Consider the following 27,509-nt stretch of genomic DNA (forward strand, 5'->3'; position numbering starts at 1 on the left):
TTCCCTATTTTATTTTTATCGGAGAAAGTTTGGTCCTCCATTTATGTTATATTGATATATAAAATACGTGCGGCTAAAGCGCACACAAACACAGAAAATATTTTTTTATTTTTGCTGGAGAGTAGTGCACTTTGTGGGTTACACCACCCTTTAAGAAATGAGCCAGCCGGCTCTTTACTTATGGGACACAGGCGCACGCTTGGCGCTGCTCCTTTGTTGATGCACGTGCAGCCACAGTGCACACAAGTCACAAACACAGAAAATATATATTTTTTTGGTTTGGAGTGTACTTTGGGGGTTACAGAACCCTTTAACGGTCAAGCCAGCCGGCCCTTTACTTATGACACAGGCGCACGCTTGGCACTACTTTGTTGATGCACGTGCGGCTACTGCGCACACAATTCACAAACACAGAAAATAATTTTTTTTTTGGTTTGGACTGGAGTGTACTTTGGGGGTTACAGCACCCTTTAACGGTCAAGCCAGCCGGCCCTTTACTTATGACACAGGCGCACGCTTGGCACTACTTTGTTGATGCACATGCGGCTACTGCGCACACAATTCACAAACACAGAAAATAATTTTTTTTTTGGTTTGGACTGGAGTGTACTTTCGGGGGTTACAGCACCCTTAACGGTCAAGCCAGCCGGCCCTTTACTTATGACACAGGCGCACGCTTGGCACTACTTTGTTGATGCACGTGCGGCTACTGCGCACACAATTCAGAAACACAGAAAATAATTTTTTTTTGGTTTGGACTGGAGTGTACTTTCGGGGGTTACAGCACCCTTTAACGGTCAAGCCAGCCGGCCCTTTACTTATGACACAGGCGCACGCTTGGCACTACTTTGTTGATGCACGTGCGGCTACTGCGCACACAATTCACAAACACAGAAAATATATTATTTTTTTAGCACTTGGAGGGAGCACCCCTGATGGACAGAGCACCCCCTGGACAACACTACAGCACCCCTTTAGGACTGGGACACTGCACAGGACTTTGGAGTGGACACAACCCCTATGGAGAACTGACTGCACAACACAGTCCAGCCAGCCCCTATGGACTTTGAAGTAGTGGACACAGCCCCTATTAACAACAGCAGCACAGCACAACACAGCCAGCCCCTATGGACTTTGAAGTAGTGGACAACAGCAGCACTACACTACACTACACAGCCCTAACTCCCACCCTCCCTCTTCACTGTCCACAGCCAAGTGAGAAAATGGCGCCGACGCGGGTACCTTATATAGGATCCAAAACCCGCGAGACTCGGAAGGCGGGATGATGACGTTTTGCCTCGATTTCAGATCCGAGTCAGGCGGGAAAAGTCGAGCCTGATTCGGATCGGACTCGGATCGGGGGGGCTCGGGGGGGTTCGGATTTCAGAAATCCGAACCCGCTCACCCCTAGTAACAATCTATTATATTACTATCTCTATTGTGGTCATAGTGTGGGCTGGGGAGGGGGGTTTCCAGGCAGACGGAACCCCCCCCCTGCGTTTGCCTATGTCGGTGGCAGCTGATGTGATATTAGCTGCCCCCGAGAGTGGTTTCACTGCTCCTTTTCAGAGGAGTGAATCCATTCACTGCTCCTGTCAGAGCAGTGACGGGACTGCGCATGCATACAGGTCACGCATGCACACAAGAGCCCCGACGTCCGGCGGGGTAGGCATGTATGGGACAAAGGTTTCCCCATCCATCAGTATAATTTATGGGAGGCTGAACACAGAGCATGGGATAACTACAGTATTCTGCTGTCTGACATAATAAACCAAAATGGTGCAATTCTCATCTCTTATACAATTTACACTAAACAGTGTTTTCAAGAAGCACATATTGTTCTCTCTCTTCTCAGCTGGGAGACTTGCCTGCTTTTCCAGGGGGCTGGGAGTGCCACATAATTTTCGGGAGGCTCACGGCCGAATCAAGAGAGTAGGCAAATATGTCATGGCATAAGAATATATATGGCTATTTCCAGGTTTATCTTTTACACCTAGTATCAGGTAGATACAAGTGTGCAATGATGACGGTGACTAGAAGCAAACCAATCATACACCTAGGAGGCGGGTGCACCACAAGATGCGTACAGCTCTGCATACAGAGAACATATGCATTTCTTCCATGTACGCAACATACAGGCAATTCCCATCCGACTCAGCATCAGGCCCTGTCTGTGTATGGTCAGTCTACTGCACTCCTCATTGTGAATAAGACACAAGTGTACAAAGAAATGTAATAACAATGGCAGAACTGAGATAGGAAACCATGACCAACTACAATGAGAAAACAAACATACTTACCGATGGATAAAGCCCTTTGAGTGGAGATGTTCCAAACCAGACACAATTTCAGCTGCATAGAAGCTGGCAGAGAAAGAAAAGAAACTGCAGTAAACATATGTAATACACTGGTAACACCTCACCCCTGTTGCTCAGGACTATGGGCTCTATTTATTAACATTATTTTTACTAAAATAAAGTGAAAAAGGGTGTTTTCACATCCTTTTCACAATATTTTAGTATCACCTATAGTTACTACAGGGCAATTGGAGTAGAATTCATAAAATTCTACTCCAACCCCTAAGTATCACTTATTTTTAGTAAAGCAGATCGCATTTCCCATAACTGTAATGGGAAATGTGATCCGACCATAGTTACTAAAAATAGTGTGAAAAAAATATCGGGGAAAGCCCTGTGATAATAACGCCACCTGGAGGTGGCGTTATCCAGGGTCCCCCCCGGTTACCGGCCTCCTGCCCTGCTGTAACGAGCAGAGCCGGGAGTCAGTCCCTGTAATCAGCTGTGTGGTCTAAACAGACCGCAAGCTGATTACTGTAAAAAAAAAAAAATTACTTACCTGACTCCAGGGACCGGTGATCGGGCCTCTGGTTATGTTTCCCCTCCGGTCAGCTGGTCTCCCACAGTGCACTGCGGCCCGGTCATCAGGTGATCGGGCCCCAGTGCAGTATGGGAGATCACCTGACCGGAGGAATGGAGAACATCACCGGAGGCCTGGAGCATGCAGGTAAGTGTAAGTAAGGGAGAGGGGGGTCGCGGGGGTCCGCGATCGTGGGGGCGGGGCTTAGCGCCAGGGGCGGGGCTTAGCGCCGGAGGGGGGGTAGCAACGGCGACCGGTCGGCGCATGTGAGAGCACTTAATCACGGTATTTTTTTGCGAAAATACCGTGATAAGGCTCCAAAGGGGATTCGCAGGGACAGAGCTTTTTCGCAAGCTCTGTCCCTGCAAGGGATTTGTAGTAAATCCCTGTGATATTGCCTGAATTCGCAATGCGAATTCAGTCGGTAATAGCACACTACAATCTGCATTACCAATGCGGATTGTAGTAAATAGAGCCCTATGTAACATACTGCCTTATGTGATATCCCATATTCAGATATCACCTCGTTGTGTCTGACAGTCAGAAGGAAGAAAAGACCTAAGGGCCATATTCTTCATGACTTAATTTCTACAAAAGTAGGTGAAAATTAACACTTTCACCTACTTTTGTAAAAATTAAGGATCAGGGCTATTCATCAAGCTTGTAACGCAGGAGATATCACAGATATTCCCCGGTTACAATTCTCCCCCGATAATTTCCACAGTCTCCATACTTAGTATGGGGATGTGGAAATTATGTAATTCATCAAGTTTCAAAAAAGCATTTTTTTTTGAACTTGTGTAAAATGTCTGAGTCCTACCTGCATTTCTTGTCTTCCCTCCTCCCCACTCATCTGCTCCATCTGCCGCATGACCAGTCAGTCCAGGGCTCACCTACTAACTGGGGGCCTGATTCAGAGCCGCTCGTAAGCGGCCGCTCGTTCGCTCCGAGCGATGTTCGCACATCTGCGCATGCGTATGGGTTTTAGTACGCATGCGCCAACCAGTCATTGCGGTCGAAAATCGTGTGCTCGCAAAATAGCGAATGCCTGCTAATTTGAGTGACAGAATGAGGCGTTTGTGGGTGGTAACAGGGGAAGGTGCTTGAAAACGGGGAGTGGAGATCCGAACGCAGGCATGCCAAACGGTCAAAATGGGCGTTTTAAGCGTGTGCATAATTAACAAAGCAGCGTCATCGACCAAATCACTTGGTTGTCTTTTAGCCAGAACTGCTCGCATGATTGCGGTAGGAAAATCCAACCACAAGCACTGCGAGCAGTTCATACGCCTTTCGATGTTCTCGATTAATCAAATAAATAGCGGAGATGACGCATGATGCGAGTGGCCAAGGGGCGTTTTTTCCAAAATCGTGAGCGCATGTTTTGTTCGCTCGTTTAGACATAGAGGCGTCAACAGACCGCAAAGAGTGAGCGCTTTATTTAAATAGCCAGACCCTTTTTTTGAACGAGCGGCCGCAAATAGCGTCCGGCTCTGAATCAGGTCTTCGGGCTAGAAGGAGAGAGGAGTTGGGGGAGAAGTGGCAGGGAACTTCGGCTGCCTGTCAGTGACTGCTTACCAGCGCAGCTCCTGCAGACAGTGAAGCTGGGAAACATTGGAGACAGGACTCGGTAGGCGTCAGCATGACAGTGGAGCTGGCAGGGCGGACATCGGACACAGGACCCAGCAGGTGGCAGCGTGACAGTGGTGTGGGCGGGGTGGACATCAGAGACAAGACCCAGCAGGAGGTAGCATTGACAGCGGAACCGGTGGACATTGGAGACATGACCTGGCAGCATGGAACACAGAGCAGCCGGCACCAGTACGACACGGTGGGGTGGTCAGCACAGGTATAACTCAGGGCACGCGCGGGGGGAGGGGGACAGATGAGGCAGGGATGATCCGGCAGTGGGGGGGGGAGGGCACCTCAGAGAGGACTGGGCAGAGTGGGGACACAGGCCCTGAGTCAGAGCCGGACGCTCTGACAGAGCGCTCGCTCTGAATCAGGGCCGTCCCTGCTCCTTTTTGGAGCAGCCTCCTGGCCGCTCGCATAGCTGTGGGTGACCACCCACAGCTATAGCGAGCGGCCAAAATGATGGTCACGATGGTCAAGACCATCGCGACCATCTGGCTTGCGATGAGACCCTGCGGTAGGAGTGCTTTTGGCTCTATCAGACAGAGCTTTATCGCAATATCCCTGTGATATTGGCTCTATCAGACAGAGCTTTATCGCAATATCCCTGTGATAGTGCCTGAATTCTCAGTCGTTAATATCACACTACAATCTGCATTCAATATGCGGATTGTAATAAATAGACCCATAGGGCTCTATTTACTACAATCCGCATATTGAATGCGGATTGTAGTGTGATATTACTGAGTGAATTTGCATTGCGAATTCAGGCAATATCACAGGGATTTACTATAAATCTCTGTCCCTGTGAATCCCATCCGCACTCTAGTCGCTGTATTTTCAGAAAAATACAGCGACTAAGAGCCCGCGCATGCGCCGACCCACCGTCGCTGCTACCCCCCCACCGACGCTAAGCCCCGCCCCCCGCGATCGCGGACCCCCCCCCCCTCCCTTCATTACACTTACCTGCATCCTCCTGGCCTCCGGTGATCTTCTCCGGGCTTCCCGATCAGGTGATCTCCCATACTGCACTGGGACCCGATCACCTGATGACCGGGCAGCAGTGCACTGTGGGAGACCAGCTGACCGGAGAGGAGCCATCACCGGAGGCCCGATCACCAGTCCCTGGATTCAGGTAAGTAAAAAAAAAATGTTTTTTTACAGCAATCAGCTTGCGGTCTGTTTAGACCACACAGCTGATTACTGGTACCAGCTCCCGCCTCTGCTCTCCCCGTTAGAGCAGAGTGGGAGCCCGGCAACCGGGGGAGACCCTGGATAACGCCACCTCCAGGTGGCGTTATTATCACAGGGCTTCCCCAGGTATTTTTTTACAATTTATTTTTAGTAACTATGGTCGGATCACATTTCCCATTACAATTATGGGAAATGCGATCTGCTTTACTAAAAATAAGTGATAATTAGGGGCTGGAGTAGAATTTTACTAATTCTACTCCAATTGCCCTGTAATAACTATAGGTGAAACTAAAATAATGTGAAAAGGGTGTGAAAACACCCTTTTTCACTTTATTTTAGTCAAAATAATGTTAATAAATAGAGCCCATAGCATCTTTTCTGAAGTGATACTTTAGTCTTGCAAGGATGATGAATAGGACTTAGCTAAACAAAGAACTTGAGTTCAAAACTAAACTATCACACATGATATTTTTATCATGATGAATAGGGCCCCCTATAGCAGTCAGTGCAGAGTGATAATAGAGACCAGGGGGTATAGTTACTAAAATGTGGGTTTATATTAGGGGTGTGCACCGGCCACTTTTCGTGTTTTGTGTTTTGGTTTTGGATCTGGATCTTTCTTCGTGTTTTGGATCTGGATTGGTTTTGCCAAAACCACCCTTCCGTGTTTTGGGTTCTGGGTTTTGTGTTTTGGATAGGGGTGAGCGGGTTCGGATTTCTGAAATCCGAACCCCCCCGAGCCCCCCCGATCCGAGTCCGATCCGAGTCAGGCTCGACTTTTCCCGCCTGACTCGGATCTGAAATCGAGGCAAAACGTCATCTTCCCGCCTTCCGAGTCTCGCGGGTTTTGGATCCTATATAAGGTACACACGTCGGCGCCATTTTCTCACTCGGCTGTGGACAGTGAAGAGGGAGGGTGGGAGTTAGGGCTGTGTAGTGTAGTGTAGTGTAGTGCTGCTGTTGTCCACTACTTCAAAGTCCATAGGGGCTGGCTGTGTTGTGCTGTGCTGCTGTTGTTAATAGGGGCTGTGTCCACTACTTCAAAGTCCATAGGGGCTGGCTGGACTGTGTTGTGCAGTCAGTTCTCCATAGGGGCTGTGTCCACTCCAAAGTCCTGTGCAGTGTCCCAGTCCTAAAGGAGTGCTGTAGTGTTGTCCAGGGGGTGCTCTGTCCATCAGGGGTGCTCCCCCCAAGTGCTAAAAAAATAATATATTTTCTGTGTTTGTGAATTGTGTGCGCAGTAGCCGCACGTGCATCAACAAAGTAGTGCCAAGCGTGCGCCTGTGTCATAAGTAAAGGGCCGGCTGGCTTGACCGTTAAGGGTGCTGTAACCCCCGAAAGTACACTCCAGTCCAAACCAAAAAAAAAATTATTTTCTGTGTTTGTGAATTGTGTGCGCAGTAGCCGCACGTGCATCAACAAAGTAGTGCCAAGCGTGCGCCTGTGTCATAAGTAAAGGGCCGGCTGGCTTGACCGTTAAGGGTGCTGTAACCCCCGAAAGTACACTCCAGTCCAAACCAAAAAAAAAATTATTTTCTGTGTTTGTGAATTGTGTGCGCAGTAGCCGCACGTGCATCAACAAAGTAGTGCCAAGCGTGCGCCTGTGTCATAAGTAAAGGGCCGGCTGGCTTGACCGTTAAGGGTGCTGTAACCCCCGAAAGTACACTCCAGTCCAAACCAAAAAAAATATTATTTTCTGTGTTTGTGAATTGTGTGCGCAGTAGTCGCACGTGCATCAACAAAGTAGTGCCAAGCGTGCGCCTGTGTCATAAGTAAAGGGCCGGCTGGCTTGACCGTTAAGGGTGCTGTAACCCCCGAAAGTACACTCCAGTCCAAACCAAAAAAAAAATTATTTTCTGTGTTTGTGAATTGTGTGCGCAGTAGCCGCACGTGCATCAACAAAGTAGTGCCAAGCGTGCGCCTGTGTCATAAGTAAAGGGCCGGCTGGCTTGACCGTTAAGGGTGCTGTAACCCCCGAAAGTAGACTCCAGTCCAAACCAAAAAAAATATTATTTTCTGTGTTTGTGAATTGTGTGCGCAGTAGTCGCACGTGCATCAACAAAGTAGTGCCAAGCGTGCGCCTGTGTCATAAGTAAAGGGCCGGCTGGCTTGACCGTTAAAGGGTGCTGTAACCCCCAAGTACACTCCAGTCCAAACCAAAAAAAAAATTATTTTCTGTGTTTGTGAATTGTGTGCGCAGTAGCCGCACGTGCATCAACAAAGTAGTGCCAAGCGTGCGCCTGTGTCATAAGTAAAGGGCCGGCTGGCTTGACCGTTAAGGGTGCTGTAACCCCCGAAAGTACACTCCAGTCCAAACCAAAAAAAAAAATATTTTCTGTGTTTGTGAATTGTGTGCGCAGTAGCCGCACGTGCATCAACAAAGTAGTGCCAAGCGTGCGCCTGTGTCATAAGTAAAGGGCCGGCTGGCTTGACCGTTAAAGGGTGCTGTAACCCCCGAAAGTACACTCCAGTCCTAACCAAAAAAAAATTATTTTCTGTGTTTGTGAATTGTGTGCGCAGTAGCCGCACGTGCATCAACAAAGTAGTGCCAAGAGTGCGCCTGTGTCATAAGTAAAGGGCCGGCTGGCTTGACCGTTAAGGGTGCTGTAACCCCCGAAAGTACACTCCAGTCCAAACCAAAAAAAAAATTATTTTCTGTGTTTGTGAATTGTGTGCGCAGTAGCCGCACGTGCATCAACAAAGTAGTGCCAAGCGTGCGCCTGTGTCATAAGTAAAGGGCCGGCTGGCTTGACCGTTAAGGGTGCTGTAACCCCCGAAAGTACACTCCAGTCCAAACCAAAAAAAATATTATTTTCTGTGTTTGTGAATTGTGTGCGCAGTAGTCGCACGTGCATCAACAAAGTAGTGCCAAGCGTGCGCCTGTGTCATAAGTAAAGGGCCGGCTGGCTTGACCGTTAAAGGGTGCTGTAACCCCCAAGTACACTCCAGTCCAAACCAAAAAAAAAATTATTTTCTGTGTTTGTGAATTGTGTGCGCAGTAGCCGCACGTGCATCAACAAAGTAGTGCCAAGCGTGCGCCTGTGTCATAAGTAAAGGGCCGGCTGGCTTGACCGTTAAGGGTGCTGTAACCCCCGAAAGTACACTCCAGTCCAAACCAAAAAAAAAATTATTTTCTGTGTTTGTGAATTGTGTGCGCAGTAGCCGCACGTGCATCAACAAAGTAGTGCCAAGCGTGCGCCTGTGTCATAAGTAAAGGGCCGGTTGGCTTGACCGTTAAAGGGTGCTGTAACCCCCGAAAGTACACTCCAGTCCTAACCAAAAAAAAATTATTTTCTGTGTTTGTGAATTGTGTGCGCAGTAGCCGCACGTGCATCAACAAAGTAGTGCCAAGAGTGCGCCTGTGTCATAAGTAAAGGGCCGGCTGGCTTGACCGTTAAGGGTGCTGTAACCCCCGAAAGTACACTCCAGTCCAAACCAAAAAAAAAATTATTTTCTGTGTTTGTGAATTGTGTGCGCAGTAGCCGCACGTGCATCAACAAAGTAGTGCCAAGCGTGCGCCTGTGTCATAAGTAAAGGGCCGGCTGGCTTGACCGTTAAGGGTGCTGTAACCCCCGAAAGTACACTCCAGTCCAAACCAAAAAAAAATTATTTTCTGTGTTTGTGAATTGTGTGCGCAGTAGCCGCACGTGCATCAACAAAGTAGTGCCAAGAGTGCGCCTGTGTCATAAGTAAAGGGCCGGCTGGCTTGACCGTTAAAGGGTGCTGTAACCCACAAAGTACACTCCAGTCCAAACCAAAAAAAAAATTATTTTCTGTGTTTAGCCGCACGTATATATCAAATCGATATAACATAAATGGAGGACCAAACTTTCTCCGATAAAAATAAAATAGAGAAAGATCAAGAACCACTTCCTCCTAGTGCTGAAGCTGCTGCCACTAGTCATGACATAGACGATAACATGCCATCAACGTCGTCTGCCAAGGCCGATGCCCAATGTCATAGTAGAGGGCACATACAATCCCAAATGGCAAAGTTCAGGAAAATGACCTTGAAAAAGACATTTAAATCAGCTGAAGAGAAACGTAAACTTGCCAATATGCCATTTACGACACGGAGTGGCAAGGAACGGCTAAGGTCGATCCCTAGTATGTTCATGACTAGTGGTTCAGCTTCACATGACGATGGAAGCCCTCCTCCCACTAAAAAAATCAAAAGAGTTAAGCTGGCAAAAGCACAGCGAAGAACTGTGCTTTCTAAGAAGATATCACAAATCCCCAAGGAGAGTCCAAGTGTGGTGGTGGTTGCGATGCCTGACCTTCCCAGCACTGGACGGGAAGAGGTGGCTCTTTCCACCATTTGCATGCCCCCTGCAAGTGCTGAAAGGAGCACCCACAGTCCACTTGCTGATATGCAAATTGAAGATGTCACTGTTGAAGTACAACAGGATGAGGATACTGGTGTAGCTGGCGCTGAGGAGGAAGTTGGCGAGGAGGATTCTGATGGTGATGTGGTTTGTTTAAATCAGGCTCCGGGGGAGACAGTTGTTGTCCGTGGGATGAAAAAGCCCATCACGGTCATGCCTGGGCAGAAGACCAAACATTCCACCTCTTTGGTCTGGCAATATTTCTATCCAAATCCGGACAACAACTGTCTTGCCATATGTACCATATGTAAAGGTGAAATAAGTAGGGGTAGGGACGTCAACCACCTAGGAACATCCTCCCTTATACGGCACCTGCAGCGCGTTCATAAAAAGTTACTGTCAAGTTCAGAAACTTTGGCTAAGACCGTAAGCAGTCCAGGGACACCTAAATCCCGTTGTCCTGTTGTATCCAGGCGCCTGCAAACCACACCGTCAACTCCCTCCTCGTCAATTTCCTCCTTAGTCAGGATCGGAAGTAGTCCTGCAGGCCATGTCACTGGCATGACTGACTCTCCTATCCGGGATTCCTCTGGAGGATCCTGCATTGCTACGCCTACTGCTGCCGCTGCTGCTGTTGCTGCTGCTGGGAGTCGTTCATCATCCCAGAGAGGAAGTAGGAACACCACTACTTTTACTAAACAATTGACCCTCCAACAGTCCTTAGCGAGGAGGATGAAGTACGACAGCAGTCATCCTGAAGCAAAACGTATAACTGAGGCCTTGACTGCTATGTTGGTGTTAGACGTGCGTCCGGTATCCGCCATTAGTGCAGTGGGATTTAGACAATTGATGGAGGTAGTGTGTCCCCGGTTCCAAATACCGTCTAGATTCCACTTCACTAGGCAGGCGATACCGAGACTGTACAGAAACGTCAGAAAAAGTGTCCTCAGTGTCCTGAAAAATGCCGTTGTACACAATGTCCACTTAACCACGGACATGTGGACAAGTGGAACAGGGCAGACTAAGGACTATATGACTGTGACAGCCCACTGGGTAGATGTATCACCTTACGCAGCAACAGCAGCAGCGTCACCAGTAGCAGCATCTCAGAAACGCCAGCTCGTTACAAGGCAGGCTACGCTGTGTATCACCGGTTTCAGTAAGAGGCACACCGCCGACAACCTCTTAGAGAAACTGAGGGAAATCATCGCCCAGTGGCTTACCCCACTTAGACTCTCCTGGGGATTTGTGATATCTGACAACGCCACCAATATTGTGCGGGCATTACATCTGGGCAAATTCCAGCACGTCCCATGTTTTGCTCACACAATAAACTTGGTGGTGCAGAATTTTCTGAAAAGCGACAGGGGCGTGCAGGAGACGCTTTGGGTGGCCCGAAAAATTTCTGGCCACTTTCGCCATTCAGCGACTGCGTGCCGAAGACTGGAGCGCCAGCAAACACTCTTGAACCTGCCCCGCCATCACCTGAAGCAAGAGGTTGTGACACGGTGGAACTCAACCCTCTATATGCTTCAGAGGATGGAGGAGCAGCAAAAGGCCATACAAGCCTATACATCCACCTATGACATAGGCAAAGGAGGGGGTATGCACCTGACTCAAGCGCAGTGGAGAATGATTTCCGTGTTGTGCAAGGTTCTCCAGCCCTTCGAACTTGCCACACGTGAAGTCAGTTCAGACACTGCCAGCTTGAGTCAGGTCATTCCCCTCATCAGGCTTTTGCAGAAGCAGCTGGAGAAAGTGAAGGAGGAGCTAAGACGGAGCGATTCCGCTCGGCATGTGGGACTTGTGGATGAAGCCCTTCATTCGCTTTGCCAGGATTCCAGGGTGGTCAATCTGTTGAAATCAGACCACTACATTTTGGCCACCGTGCTCGATCCTAGGTTTAAAGCCTATGTGGTGTCTCTCTTTCCGGCCGACACAAGCCTGCAGAGGTGCAAAGACCTGCTGGTGAACACACTGTCAGCTGAAGCGGAACGTGACACGTCAACGGCTCCTTCTTCATTTTCTCCCGCAACTGGGGCTGCCAGGAAAAAACTTAGGTATCCTAAGCAACCCGCTGGCGGTGATGCAGGGCAGGCAGGACCAAGTTTGGACATCTGGTCCGGACTGAAGGACCTGGCAACAATTTCTGACATGTCTACTGTCACTGCATATGATACTGTCACCATTGACAGAATGGTGGAGGATTACATCGGTGACAGCATCCAAGTAGGCATGTCAGACAGTCCATACCTGTACTGGCAGGAAAAAGAGGCAATTTGGAGGCCCCTGTACAAACTGGCTCTATTTTACCTGAGTTGCCCCCCCTCCAGTGTGTACTCCGAAAGAGTGTTTAGTGCAGCCGGGAACCTTGTCAGCGAAAGGCGTAGGAGGTTGCTTCCACAGAATGTGGAGAAGATGATGTTCATCAAAATGAATTATCAGCTCTTCCAGGGAGACCAGCCTCCAGAAGGTACAGAGGGACCTGTGGTGGTGGATTCAAGTGGGGACGAGTTAATACTTTGTGAGGATGAGGATGTACACACTGAAGAGGGTGAGGAATCGGTGGATGAGGAGGATGAGGATGACATCTTGCCTCCGTAGAGCCAGTTTGTGCAGGGACACATTAATTGCCAGCTTGTTTTGTGGGGGCCCAAACGAACCAATCATTTCAGCCACAGTTGTGTGGCAGACCCTGGCGCTGAAATGATTGATTTGTTAAAGTGTGCATGTCCTGTTTATACAACATAAGGGTGGGTGGGAGGGCCCAAGGACAATTCCATCTTGCACCTCTTTTTTTCTTTGCATTATGTACAGTTTGGGGCCTAGTTTTTCTAACTGCCATCCTGTCTGCCACTGCAGTGTCACTCCTAGATGGGTCACGTGTTTGTGCCGCCCACTCGTGTCGCTTAGCATAGTCATCCAGCTACCTCGGTGCAACCTTTTGGACATAAAAACACTATTGTGAGGTGTGAGGTGTTCAGAATAGACTGGAAATGAGTGGAAATTAAGGTTATTGAGGTTAATAATAGCATAGGAGCAGAAAAACCTACAAATTCTGTGATTTTAGCTGTTTTTATGCTTTTTTTTCAAAAAAATACAGATCCAAAACTAGGGGTGTGCACCGGCCACTTTTCGTGTTTTGTGTTTTGGTTTTGGATCTGGATCTTTCTTCGTGTTTTGGATCTGGATTGGTTTTGCCAAAACCACCCTTCCGTGTTTTGGGTTCTGGGTTTTGTGTTTTGGATCTGTATTTTTTTGAAAAAAAGCATAAAAACAGCTAAAATCACAGAATTTGTAGGTTTTTCTGCTGCTATGCTATTATTAACCTCAATAACCTTAATTTCCACTCATTTCCAGTCTATTCTGAATACCTCAAACCTCACAATAGTGTTTTTATGTCCAAAAGGTTGCACCGAGGTAGCTGGATGACTATGCTAAGCGACACGAGTGGGCGGCACAAACACGTGACCCATCTAGGCGTGAAACTGCAGTGGCAGACAGGATGGCATTGAAAAACTAGGCCCCAAACTGTCCTTGGGCCCTCCCACCCACCCTTATGTTGTATAAACAGGACATGCACACTTTAACAAACCAATCATTTCAGCGCCAGGGTCTGCCACACAACTGTGGCTGAAATGATTGGTTCGTTTGGGCCCCCACAAAACAAGCTGGCAATTTATCTGTCCCTGCACAAACTGGCTCTACGGAGGCAAGATGTCATCCTCATCCTCCTCATCCACCGATTCCTCACCCTCTTCAGTGTGTACATCCTCATCCTCACAGAGTATTAATTCATCCCTGCTGGAACCACAGGTCCCTCTGTACGTTCTGGAGGCTGGTCTCCCTGGAAGAGTTGATAATTCATTTTATGAACATCATCTTCTCCACATTTTGTGGAAGCAACCTCCTACGACTTTCGCTGACAAGGTTCCCGGCTGCACTAAACACTCTTTCGGAGTACACACTGGAGGGGGGGCAACTCAGGTAAAATAGAGCCAGTTTGTACAGGGACCTCCAAATTGCTTCTTTTTCCTGCCAGTACAGGTACGGACTGTCTGACATGCCTACTTGGATGCTGTCACCGATGTAATCCTTTAACAGACAGACGCACGCTTGTCGCTGCTGCTTTGAGGATTCAAGTGCGGCTACAGCCCACACAATTCACAAAGACAGAAAAAAAAAAAGAATATTTTTATTGTTTGTGGAGCACACTTTGAGGGTTACACCACCCTTTAACAGACAGACGCACGCTTGTCGCGCTGCTTTGAGGATGCAAGTGCGGCTACAGCCCACACAATTCACAAAGACAGAAAAAAGAAGAAGAATATTTTTATTGTTTGTGTAGCACACTTTGAGAGTGTCACCACCCTTTAACAGACAGACGCACGCTTGTCGCTGCTGCTTTAAGGATGCAGGTGCGGCTACAGCCCACACATTTCACAAAGACCGAAAAAAAAGAACAATATTTTAATTGTTTGTGTAGCACACTTTGAGGGTGTCACCACCCTTTAACAGACAGACGCACGCTTGTCGCTGCTGCTTTAAGGATGCAGGTGCGGCTACAGCCCACACAATTCACAAAGACAAAAAAGAAGAATATTTTTATTGTTTGTGTAGCACACTTTGAGGGTGTCACCACCCTTTAACAGACAAACGCAAGCTTGTCGCTGCTGCTTTGAGGATGCAAGTGCGGCTACATCGCACACAAGTCACAAACACATTAAAAAAATAGTTTTTTATTTTTTGGAGCACTTTGAGAGTTACACCACCCTTTAACAGACACGCACGCTTGTCGCTGCTGCTTTAAGGATGCAGGTGCGGCTACAGCCCACACAATTCACATAGACAGAAAAAAGAAGAACAATATTTTTATTGTTTGTGTAGCACACTTTGAGGGTGTCACCACCCTTTAACAGACAGACGCACGCTTGTCGCTGCTGCTTTAAGGAAGCAGGTGCGGCTACAGCCCACACAATTCACATAGACAGAAAAAAGAAGAAGAATATTTTTATTGTTTGTGTAGAACACTTTGAGGTTTCACCACCCTTTAACAGACAGACAGACGCACGCTTGTCGCTGCTGCTTTAAGGATGCAGGTGCGGCTACAGCCCACACAATTCACATAGACAGAAAAAAGAAGAACAATATTTTTATTGTTTGTGTAGCACACTTTGAGGGTGTCACCACCCTTTAACAGACAGACGCACGCTTGTCGCTGCTGCTTTAAGGAAGCAGGTGCGGCTACAGCCCACACAATTCACATAGACAGAAAAAAGAAGAAGAATATTTTTATTGTTTGTGTAGCACACTTTGAGGGTGTCACCACCCTTTAACAGACAGACGCACGCTTGTCGCTGCTGCTTTAAGGATGCAGGTGCGGCTACAGCCCACACATTTCACAAAGACCAAAAAAAAAAGAACAATATTTTAATTGTTTGTGTAGCACACTTTGAGGGTGTCACCACCCTTTAACAGACAGACGCACGCTTGTCGCTGCTGCTTTAAGGATGCAGGTGCGGCTACAGCCCACACATTTCACAAAGACCAAAAAAAAAAGAACAATATTTTAATTGTTTGTGTAGCACACTTTGAGGGTGTCACCACCCTTTAACAGACAGACGCACGCTTGTCGCTGCTGCTTTGAGGATGCAGGTGGAATCTAGACGGGATTTGGAACCGAGGACACACTACCTCCATCAATTGTCTAAATCCCACTGCACTAATGTCGGATACCGGACGCACGTCTAACACCAACATAGCAGTCAAGGCCTCAGTTATACGTTTTGCTTCAGGATGAATGCTGTTGTACTTCATCCTCATCGCTAGGGACTGTTGGAGGGTCAATTGTTTAGTAAAAGTAGTGATGTTCCTACTTCCTCTCTGGGATGATGAACAACTCCCAGCAGCAGCAACAGCACTAGGAGGAAGTGGTTCTTGATCTTTCCCTATTTTATTTTTATCGGAGAAAGTTTGGTCCTCCATTTATGTTATATTGATATATATACGTGCGGCTAAAGCGCACACAAACACAGAAAATATTTTTTTATTTTTGCTGGAGAGTAGTGCACTTTGTGGGTTACACCACCCTTTAAGAAATGAGCCAGCCAGCTCTTTACTTATGGGACACAGGCGCACGCTTGGCGCTGCTCCTTTGTTGATGCACGTGCAGCCACAGTGCACACAAGTCACAAACACAGAAAATATATATTTTTTTGGATTGGAGTGTACTTTGTGGGTTACAGAACCCTTTAACGGTCAAGCCTGCCGGCCCTTTACTTATGACACAGGCGCACGCTTGGCACTACTTTGTTGATGCACGTGCGGCTACTGCGCACACAATTCACAAACACAGAAAATTATTATTTTTTTGGTTTGGACTGGAGTGTACTTTGGGGGTTACAGCACCCTTTAACGGTCAAGCCAGCCGGCCCTTTACTTATGACACAGGCGCACGCTTGGCACTACTTTGTTGATGCACATGTGGCTACTGCGCACACAATTCACAAACACAGAAAATAATTTTTTTTTTGGTTTGGACTGGAGTGTACTTTCGGGGGTTACAGCACCCTTAACGGTCAAGCCAGCCGGCCCTTTACTTATGACACAGGCGCACGCTTGGCACTACTTTGTTGATGCACGTGCGGCTACTGCGCACACAATTCACAAACACAGAAAATAATTTTTTTTTTGGTTTGGACTGGAGTGTACTTTCGGGGGTTACAGCACCCTTAACGGTCAAGCCAGCCGGCCCTTTACTTATGACACAGGCGCACGCTTGGCACTACTTTGTTGATGCACGTGCGGCTACTGCGCACACAATTCACAAACACAGAAAATAATTTTTTTTTGGTTTGGACTGGAGTGTACTTTCGGGGGTTACAGCACCCTTTAACGGTCAAGCCAGCCGGCCCTTTACTTATGACACAGGCGCACGCTTGGCACTACTTTGTTGATGCACGTGCGGCTACTGCGCACACAATTCACAAACACAGAAAATATATTATTTTTTTAGCACTTGGGGGGAGCACCCCTGATGGACAGAGCACCCCCTGGACAACACTACAGCACTCCTTTAGGACTGGGACACTGCACAGGACTTTGGAGTGGACACAGCCCCTATGGAGAACTGACTGCACAACACAGTCCAGCCAGCCCCTATGGACTTTGAAGTAGTGGACACAGCCCCTATTAACAACAGCAGCACAGCACAACACAGCCAGCCCCTATGGACTTTGAAGTAGTGGACAACAGCAGCACTACACTACACTACACTACACAGCCCTAACTCCCACCCTCCCTCTTCACTGTCCACAGCCGAGTGAGAAAATGGCGCCGATGCGGGTACCTTATATAGGATCCAAAACCCGCGAGACTCGGAAGGTGGGATGATGACGATTTGCCTCGATTTCAGATCCGAGTCAGGCGGGAAAAGTCGAGCCTGACTCGGATCGGACTCGGATCGGGGGGGCTCGGGGGGGTTCGGATTTCAGAAATCCGAACCCGCTCACCCCTAGTAAATACATAAATTTTTTACATGTGGGGTAAATACTGGCTGCTTTTGCATGTAGCCCACATATACTGCACAGCTTTATTATTACTCTACAATTTAGATGTCAGTTTGGAAACACTCCTCCCAAATCTAAATCTTTCTGCACATTTAAAATTTTCCCCACCTGCAGTGCAGCATGGTTTCACCAAGATGATCAGTTGCGAGAGATCTTTCTCTCTGGGCCTGATACAGAGACGGACGCTCTGAACGAGCGCTCGCTCTGAATCAGGGCATTTTTTTTTGTTCGGCCTCCTGGCCGCTCGCATAGCTGTGGGTGACCACCCACAGTTATTGCAAGCGGCCAGGTTGATGGTCAAGACCATCGCGACCATCGGGCTTGCGACGAGACCCTTGTGGTAGGGTCTCGTGGCCGCAAGCCCCAGAGAGCTTCTGGCTCTAATAGAGCCGGAAGCTCTCCCACTGACATCACTGGTGATGTCAGTGGGGCCGCCCCCAAACGGCAGGCGTTCCTTCAGGAACGCCTCCGTTTGCCTAGCCACCCCCCCTGCCCGCCTACCAAACGGGGCGAGCAGTCAATCACCATCGACAGCTCGCCCCCTTCAGAGTGAGACCCGGAGCGACAGAGCACCCGTCGCTAGCCGGGTCTCGCGCATGCACACGACGGAGCCAGCTCCATCGTGCGCATGCCCAGTGGGCAAACATCGACCCGGTTGCGATCGCCCAACGCTTGCGACTGGGTCTGAATCAGGCCCACTATTCCCAAGTCTGAATCAGGCCCTGTGTGTTAGTAAATATACCTCTTTGTCCACACTGCAAGGACACATCATAAGACAAATTATAGGAAGGGCTGTAGGTCAAACGAAAAAACTTATTGATCACATATACAAAAATTAATAAATACTTGATCAATGTATAAATAAACCAATATATATTATCACAGTAATAAAAATATATAATCTTTAACCACATCACAATCAGAGGTTTATAAGTAATCAGTCTGATAATCAAATATAACAAGCAAAGCATGAGTTATTGTTATATGCGGCCAAAACCAATGTTAGTAGCCATGCACAGCGGTTTCACTGATAATGAATAGATCACCAACATGTAAATACTGAATTATAATGTACTCCAATGCAGTTGCAGCTTTATTAGTAATTATTTAGGCAAGCAGATAGATAAGGATCATGACTCACATGCACAGAGATCCAGCTACGCTCAGTTCAAGCAACTAGTTATGGTATGTGCAGTGCCCCTGGTATCTCAGCTGCTGGATGCCCAGGTCATGCAGCTATCAAGATGAAGCCATCAGGGACACAAGTACCTCTGCTAAGGAATGGGAATTCTGCTGGATGTGTTTCAAGCCTCCGGTGGGACAATCAGTGGTATATACACCAGGCTGCCAAACCACTGACACATTTATGCCCCTCAATAATCATTCAGTGGTTTCCTTAGAATATCCCACATCACATTGCTCTGCTCATGAAGGGAGAGATGTGTGCACCTAACAGTAGGGCACATAGCATTGCCTGTGTATTAGAAGTGGAAGAGAAGGGGGCTGGATAGCAACCTTGCACTGGTTAAAAAATATAACCTCTTCCCTTGCACGATGGTCATTCCCACCCTGGCAGCATAGCGTGCCCAACCCTTCTAAAATACATACATTTGCTCCTGCCCTTCCTGCACTCCATCCACCATGTATCTCATTCGGTACTTTTGAAGACAAGAAGAATCACTGCCCTGGTCACCTTAGTGACACTGCCTGAAGGATAGAGGAATCAGTCAGGTGAGGTCACAGGGTCAGTGTGGTGCCTGGACACGACTCTCTGACAGCTGACCACACCCCTTCAGCAGTGCACCTTTATTTTATGGGCCAGTTCTAAGTATTCATGAAAGTACCTCAGTCTGGAAGGCAAATAGCCCTCGAATGATGAATGCCGTCCCAGAGACATCGTGCAGGGCCTCTCGCTCCACCAGCACCTCTCTCACCACGTCTGCTTGTAGCACCTCCCTCTTCTTGTTGACTTTGACTGCAAGTTGTCTCCTGGTCACAGTGTCAGATGCCATTAACACCTGTACAGTACAGAGAGATGTTACAGCATCAGTAGGAAAGACAGATATATATGACTCATGGGATCAGTATGAGTTACCGCCGGCAGCGGCATCCCGACAGAGGAGGAAATCCCAATTGTCTAGAGAGGTAAGTATAACTAATCTAATTCCCCCCCCTAACCCTCCTTTAGGGTGCCTAACCCTAACCTCCCCCCCAGTGCCTAACCCTAATCCCCCCTCTAAGTGCCTAAACCTAACCCCCCTTCCTCGCCGCCTAAACCTAAGTCCCCCGGGGGGGTGCCTAACCCTAACCTCCCCCCGGGGGTGCCTAACCCCCCTTCCCCTAGCCTGACCCTAACCTCCCGGGGGGGTTCCTAAACCTAAGTCCCCCCCGGGAGCCCTAAACCTAACCCTCCCCTTCCCCTGCTGCTGTCCACGGCTGGCGCCTGCCATCCTTTCGATCGGGATGCCGGGCGCCGTTCTCCTGGCATAAGTAAAATGACAGGCGTCGGGATTTCAACGCCTGTCATTTAACCCTTGCTGGGATTAAGCAGCTGGGAAGCTGGCGGTCGGCATTGCGTCTGCCGGCTTCCCAACTGCTTCCCTGACTCACATATGAGGTATGGGTCATACACTAAGTAATGATAACACTGTGTCAGGAGAAAAGGGAATGTAAGTGAACCATTATTGAATAAATGAAAAAGTGCTGAAATATAACAGCCTGGGATAAATATATATATATAGATATATAATCCAACAGGTAGGTGTCACTGAGTGGATCATGTATTCTTGCAAATGCCATTTGCAGAGAGGAAGGCACCAACAAATATATATATATACAGTATGTGCATATTTATAGGAAGTGTTACACAGATTTTTGGGATTACGGGCCTTAATCTAAATATTACATGTACTACCTAGTAGTGATATCCAGCCTAAAATAAGTTCTTAGGGTCCTCCAGCCTCCCCAACAGTTCAGGTTTTCGAGATATCCATGGTTGAGCGCAGGTGATTAAATCAAATTGACTGAGGTACTAATTAAGTCACCTGCACTCAACCATGGATATCTCTAAAACCTGAACTGTTGGGGAGCCTTGATGACTGTGTTTGGGAACCTCTGTTTTAGGGTATGCAAACTTAACACTGTGCAAGCTATGATGCACTATATTTACTTATAGGTTAATACATCACTTGTCTCTGAGCACATAGGCAGCAATGTGGATGTTAGGAGGTGAGTGCTCTGATATAAGAATTCTATAGAGGCACAAGGGGCCTATTCATCATCGAAGGGACCCCTAATGATGAATGGCCCGGTAACTTAGAAATTAGGAAACTGGCATTTCTGCATGGTTACGGGCCATTTATCGTTTGATGAATAGGCCCCTAAATCATGGCACTGCAGACAGGGGTGCCGAGAGAGGAGGGGGGGGGAGCGGGTACTGTTTATCCGGGCTTCCTGAGGGGCCCGGCGGGGGCCCGGGTCTGGCGCCGTCCCCACTCCCTTCTCTCTCCAAAACAGCAGCCCAGCACACAGTGTGTGCTGAGCTGCAATGGGAGACTGCAAAAGTGTTTATTTTTGTTAGGGGGTTCAAGGGGGCGTGACCACGTCTCCTGCGATTAGGCCACATCCCCTCTGTACCTGGGCACGGCAGAGCTCTCTACGGCCCTGACTACAGAAGTAGATAATGAGATATTTGGCTCTATGAATATACAATGGGGCTGTAGCATACCTTCCAGCCATTCCAATATTGGCAGAGTAGTTCAGATTTGAGAGCTGTATGTTAAAGTCAGGATAGTGAATGCATAGTCCTGATGGGGAGTTATGTCCACTCACTGCTGCTCTGCTTAGGAGAGGTACATGGGTGCTACATGTGCTTTTCACTGGTGCATGGGGCAGTGGGAGGTCAAAAGGAGGGAAACCAGATTGGGAAAAAGGGGTAGCTTAGTGATCTTCACATATCCCCCCCATGATGCAGACACTCGATCCGTGATGTGATGTCCCTGTCCTGATCCAATTCCCTCCAATGTTGAGTTGTATATTATAGGGTGGTATTTGCCATAGATGTTAACCAGATAACACCATATGTTTGGGGCCGGGACTATATGTGAGTAACCAGGAGCTGTGTATGATGGGCATTTTCTCCTGATATACACAGAATAACATGCACATTTAAGGCACACAGATGATTAAATTTAGCGATTGAACGATAACGATATCATTATCGTTCAATAATCATTTGAAAATCTTTTACAGATCGTTAAAAAAAAGTCTAAAACGACCAGCGATGCGCGCTCCTGCTGGTCGTTTAGACATCTATCATCATACAAATATGTTGTACAACCTGATGATAATGTCAGGTTCAACATGTTTGCAGATGATTAATGTGCCTACACTGAACGACTGCTCGTTCAGTGTAGACACATCACAGACTGAGAAATTACTGCACGATTACAATGTCGTAATCGTGCAGTCATTTTGATGTCTTCTAGTGGATGTGTGCCTTTAGGGTTTACTTTTCTGCTACAGAAAAAAGTAAATATATTATTGTTCTTCATAGTGCTGGAATGCTTTCTTAACATAAATGGATGTATTATTCTGTGAAGTGAATTTGAAGGTGCTGTCCAGTTCCTTGTTTTTATAAATAAACAGTGCAGCCATGGCCATAACTAGGAGTGGTCAAGCTATACCACTGGGGGCACAGGGTCTAGGGGATGACACAGTCATTGCCACATGCCACCTGTATTTGGCATGCAGGGTGCCTGAATTGGCACCCTACAGCCTACGAAGCTGCTGCCCAGAGCATCTTTAGGACTTTCCTAAGTACTCTCAACTTCTCCCTGGTCCAGCAGCCACACCCCCTTGTTGTGACATAATGACACCACATGCTAGGAGCAGGGCTGGCCCAGGGCATGTTGCAGCCCTTCTATGTCCTTGAGTGTGTCTACTTTTACTGAAGTGAAAATAGGTATGCAGCAAACAAAACAATGCCAATTCAGAGTCTAATATACTCCCGTTCAATAACATAAACTTTTAAGATTTCTAAATAGCATTCTCCTAAATTACTATTTGATTGAACTTTTATCCTATACGTTGATCAGCATGGATGTATGTACAGATGCCCCAATCTGCCCAACTCCTTCCTGCAGAAAATACAACTTTTCCCACTGGCGCACACTGACATTTGCACATGTAACACTATTCACATCAATAACAATAGCTGCATTTAGACACAGACACAAATGGGATATGGACACAAACATTTATAATGACTATTGTGTAACCAAATGTCAATGTGGCAGACAGGGGCGTCTTAAGAGAGGAGGGGGCCCGTGTGTATTCCCTGTGCAGGGCCCCCTCCTCTCTCCCCGGCGGCCGGCCACCACAGAAGCAGTAGACTATGGGCACTAGAGTGTGCCCAGAGTCTACTGCGCATGTGCAGAATGCCGGAAAAATGGCCGCGGCGGACATTTTCTGGTGTTCTGTGCAGCGCTGATACCCGACGCGGGACCATGGACAGGTGAGTTTTAAATAATATGGGTGCAGGGTGTGCGGTGCGGGGCCCCCTGGACCCGGGGGCCTGTGTGCCCCGCACACCCTGCACCAGAGCCGTAGCTAGGGCAGTGCGGCCGGTGCCATCGCACAGGGCACCACAGGTCAGGGGGCGCTGTTTGGGCCTGTTAAATTTCTGTTTATTATCATTCTTGCTTGTAGCTTCCTCTTATTTCATCCCCAGCATCTCCTGGCCTCCCCTATCTCTTCCCTGACCCTTCCCGATGAAGCCAGGGCCCTTTTTTGGGTGCATTATGTCCCTTTGAAAAATGAGGGGGACGCCAATGCTCTTTCTGGCACAGGGCACCAAAAAATCTAGTTACGGCTCTGCCCTGCACCCACTATAGATACGCCCATGGTGGCAGGTTTGTTATAGGTACATATAGCTGTGTGTATAACTGTATATACAGTTAGGCATAATGGTTACATCATGACAAACCAGATGGAAACCAGAATCTTACTTTTCCAAAGCTGCCCTGGCCGATCACTTTGTGGAAAATGAACCTCCTGATAGATAATGGGGTTCTGTGGCCAGGGCCTGCTGGGGAGACTCCGCTTCCTCCTAATGGGGTAACATAAGAATAGGTTATACATTTGCTCTTTATATAAAATAAGGGTCAGATGATAGAAAATATTATATATTATACAAATCAGTATTCAGCTGTGGCATATGGGCCCTACGGGATCTTGTAAGACTCAATGAAAATAATCTTTAAGCCTTAATTCAAGTTTTTTTCTTTTATATAAGTTCTACTCGTAACATTACCACAAATGTTCCCAAATGCGATCCTCCAGGCACCCCAACAGTTCAGGTTTTAGAGATATCCATATTTGAGCACAGGTAGTTAAATCAAATTGACTGAGGTACTAATTAAGGGCCTGATTCATTACTGATCGCAGCTACGATTACGCACGCAATCGGCCAATTGTTGCATTCTGTGCATGTGTATGCATCGCAGTGTGCGTGCATGAACACTCCACTGCGATTGGGACTGCGATTGGGACTGAGTAGTGATTACGCAGGCCCATCGCAGAGCGATTGACAGGAAGTACCGTTTGGGGGAAGTGACAGGGGGTTGGTCGGCGAAATGCAGGCATGCCAGTGCATTTGAATGCTGTGACAGGGGCGTGTATAAATTAGCCACTGCGATGCCTTTTGCAGCTTGGGGTTTCACTCTGTGTGATGAGGTTAGTAATTTCAGAGTAAGGTCAGAGCTTGTGCAAGTGTGTGTGTGGCTGCGTTTGTACTCCATGTTACTGCTGGTCTCGCAGTCTTGCTAAGTATTACAGATGTGTGTAAGGTAAGGTGGGCGAATAATATGTCATGTGGGTTCCTATATGTGTGTTTTTATTGTGTATTTTTTTTATTGTGTGTGCTTGAAGTTTGATTTCTCTGAGGAAACTGTTCTAAAGGGGTTATGTCACTTGCTATATGTCCTCTTTTCAGTGCTAAGCTTAGTTTATTGCTGTTTGTCAGTGTATCACTTATGAGCGATATGGTCTCCATTGTGCATACCCTCATTTTGTCCATATTTAATAGGGGTCCCCACATGTTTGTTGCCCAGGGGTCCCCACAGACCTTAATACAGCCCTGGGTAGATGGTATTTAGGGGACAACATTACAAATGTAATTTTCTAGCTAGAACAGTATTATTTGTTGTTTTGTGCACTGTTGGCAGATGGAATAAGAATACAGAAAAATAAGTAAACATTTCTATTTTACAGCCTACATGATTCTGTTACATATGTTGTAATGTGTGAATGGGATGAGCCACGTGCCATGTCAGGGGCCACATAAGGCTCAGACACTATTCTTGCACATTGCACAAACAAGTATCACAGGATGAATCACAGAACATAAAAAGGAAACTTTCTAGAACAGTTTACATCAAACTGATTTCATGTTACATTTGTGATATTTTGTTATATAAGCAGGAAAAAGTCCAATTGAGGAGCTACAAAGTACTAGAGACCCATTCAGTATATCGTATGGCTGTTTCATTAGACTGAGTATCAGACTTTCCCTACCAAATGGTGACTTCCCACCTAGAGGCATGTAGGACATTGGCTGGACGTTAGCGCACTAAAATGTCTACAGTATATTATATTATTACTGCTATTATTTTGATAGATTCAAAATGGGTTTCGGATACAGTTTTTCACCAATCAGTGACTTTGATTAGTGTTCTCTAAATATACCCATGATCCAGTAGAGGCTTCTGTGCTGATTCTTTCCATTTGGTATTATACTCCTTATTGCATGAGGTCTATTTTTTAGCCCTATACATATAACATTTAGGGGTAGATGTACTAAGCCTTGGAGAGAGATAAAGTGTAGAGTGCTAAAGTACCAATCAATCAGCTCCTATCTGTAATTTTTCAAACGCAGCCTGTAAAGAGACAGTTAGGAGCTGATTGGTTGGTACTTTAGCACTCTACACATTATCTCTCTCCAAGGCTTAGGACATCTCCCCCTTAGGCAGCATTTACCATTACTTATAACATGTATCTGGGAAAGAGTAACCATCTTTCATATGTATAATGCCAAAGCAAATTTTTAACAGCTACAATACTGTAACAACCTACAACACTGAGAAAGTCCTGCAATGTGGTATATTTGTTATTTCTGAAGTGATGACATATGACCTATATGAGAATTTGGCACTATTACATAAGTAGCATAAGTAGCACCTGTAATAACTGACTATTCTCATAGCTAATTTATGGCGGCCACAATACCTCCCTCTACGTGAGTGAAACGTGACCCAGTAACCACTAGGTAACATTTGACAGACCACCAGCTACAGCTTGATCTATAACTAGATGCAGTAGGAGAGCAAGTTCTCCATATTGAGAATCACGTATCCCTCATTACCTGGTCTGTCCCATTCATGAGGGAAATCGCCGTCCTCAGTGTCCTTCCTGACCTTCTTCTCTCGGACCTCGGCCACATCCTGGTGTAATCTCTTCCTCTTTCCATGCACATCACCCTCATGCTGTTTCACCTCCTTCCTCTCCTTCCTCTCCTCCTTCCTCTCCTTCTTCTTCTTTTTCTTCTCCGTCTTCTTTTTCTTCTTCCGCTGTCCTGTCTCTTCTTCCCTCTGACGCTTTCTCTTCTTCTTGCCACCCACAGCCTCATGGGAACTCTCTCTTTCACGCTGGTGACCCTCTGGGGTGACATTGGTCCTGTCCTCTCTTCCACCAGATGTAATCTCTTCATACTCGCCAAGCTCATTGATGGTAATAATGTTCAACTCTGCGACATCTACAGCATTGGGATGCTGGAGCTGGCTGGGTGTCACAGCATCACTGCTCCTCATCTCTCCTCTAATCGCCTTCTCCTCCGTTTGGTCTCCTCGCTCTCCGTGACTGGGCTCCATCTTCTGGCTGCTCAGCTCCGGTGTCAGTTACAACCAACTGTCACTCAGGCTGATGGAATCCTGTGATGTCAGTGGCCGTGAGACCAGCTCCCTGCTCCCTGTACTGGCTGTAATGTGTTTCTAAGGCAGCTTCTGGGCCTTATGTAATAGCCGGTGAGATGCAGGAATGCGCCCAACATCAGTCGGTATTGCCCCATGTATTTTTAAAGCGTATTTTTATACCGGGTTGGTTATGCCGTTTAAATTATTACCACTTTTGAAATATGTGCTGACTCTCTTGAATTGCGTCCATGGCTGCATCTCGCAGCCTATTACATAAGGCGACCTGTGATTTCACATTATGGATAATATACACATATACAAAGAAGTACAATATGTCCTATAGGTATATATGTTTTACCCGAATTATAGCTTTATAGGCAACAATATACAACCACATAAAGGAACAAGAAGACAAAAGAAAGTTATCCAGTAACTACATTTGTGGTCATCAATACAAAATACATAAGAGTAAACTGATACTTATATGTATATACAATTAGGTCCATATATATTTGGATAATTTTCATAATTTTGGCTCTGTACACCACCACAATGGATATTAAATTAAACAATGGGAATACAATTGAGGTGCAGATTTTCAGCTTTAATTCAAGGGGTTGAACAAAAATATTGTATAAACTCAGCACTCGGTCAGCAATTAAAACAGCATGAAGGAGAATTCATAGCAGTGGCGGAACTAGAGAATGGTGGGCCCAGGTGCAAGAATATGCTTTGGGCCCCCCTATGCAGTGCCCCCAGTAGTGGTCCCCCTATGCAGTGCCCCCAGTAGTGCCCCATATACAGTGCCCCCAGTAGCAGTCCCCCTATGCAGTGCCCACAGTAGTGCCCCTTATACAGTGCCCTCAGAAGTGGTCCCCCCTACACAGTGCCCTCAGTAGTCCCCCTATGCATTGCCCTCAGTAGTAGTCCCCCCCATACAGTGCCCC

General features: G+C 47.2%; 1 pseudogene; it reads right to left on the bottom strand.

Annotated features, from left to right (window-relative positions):
• Positions 1 to 26,520, bottom strand: part of LOC148506731 (putative serine/threonine-protein kinase DDB_G0277449) — a 38,824-nt pseudogene extending 12,304 nt beyond the window's left edge.
• Positions 26,521 to 27,509: the final 989 nt, after the last annotated feature.

This window comes from Taudactylus pleione, unplaced genomic scaffold, assembly GCF_031769625.1.
Source record: "Taudactylus pleione unplaced genomic scaffold, aTauple2 ptg000397bl, whole genome shotgun sequence".
Lineage (NCBI taxonomy): Eukaryota > Metazoa > Chordata > Amphibia > Anura > Myobatrachidae > Taudactylus > Taudactylus pleione.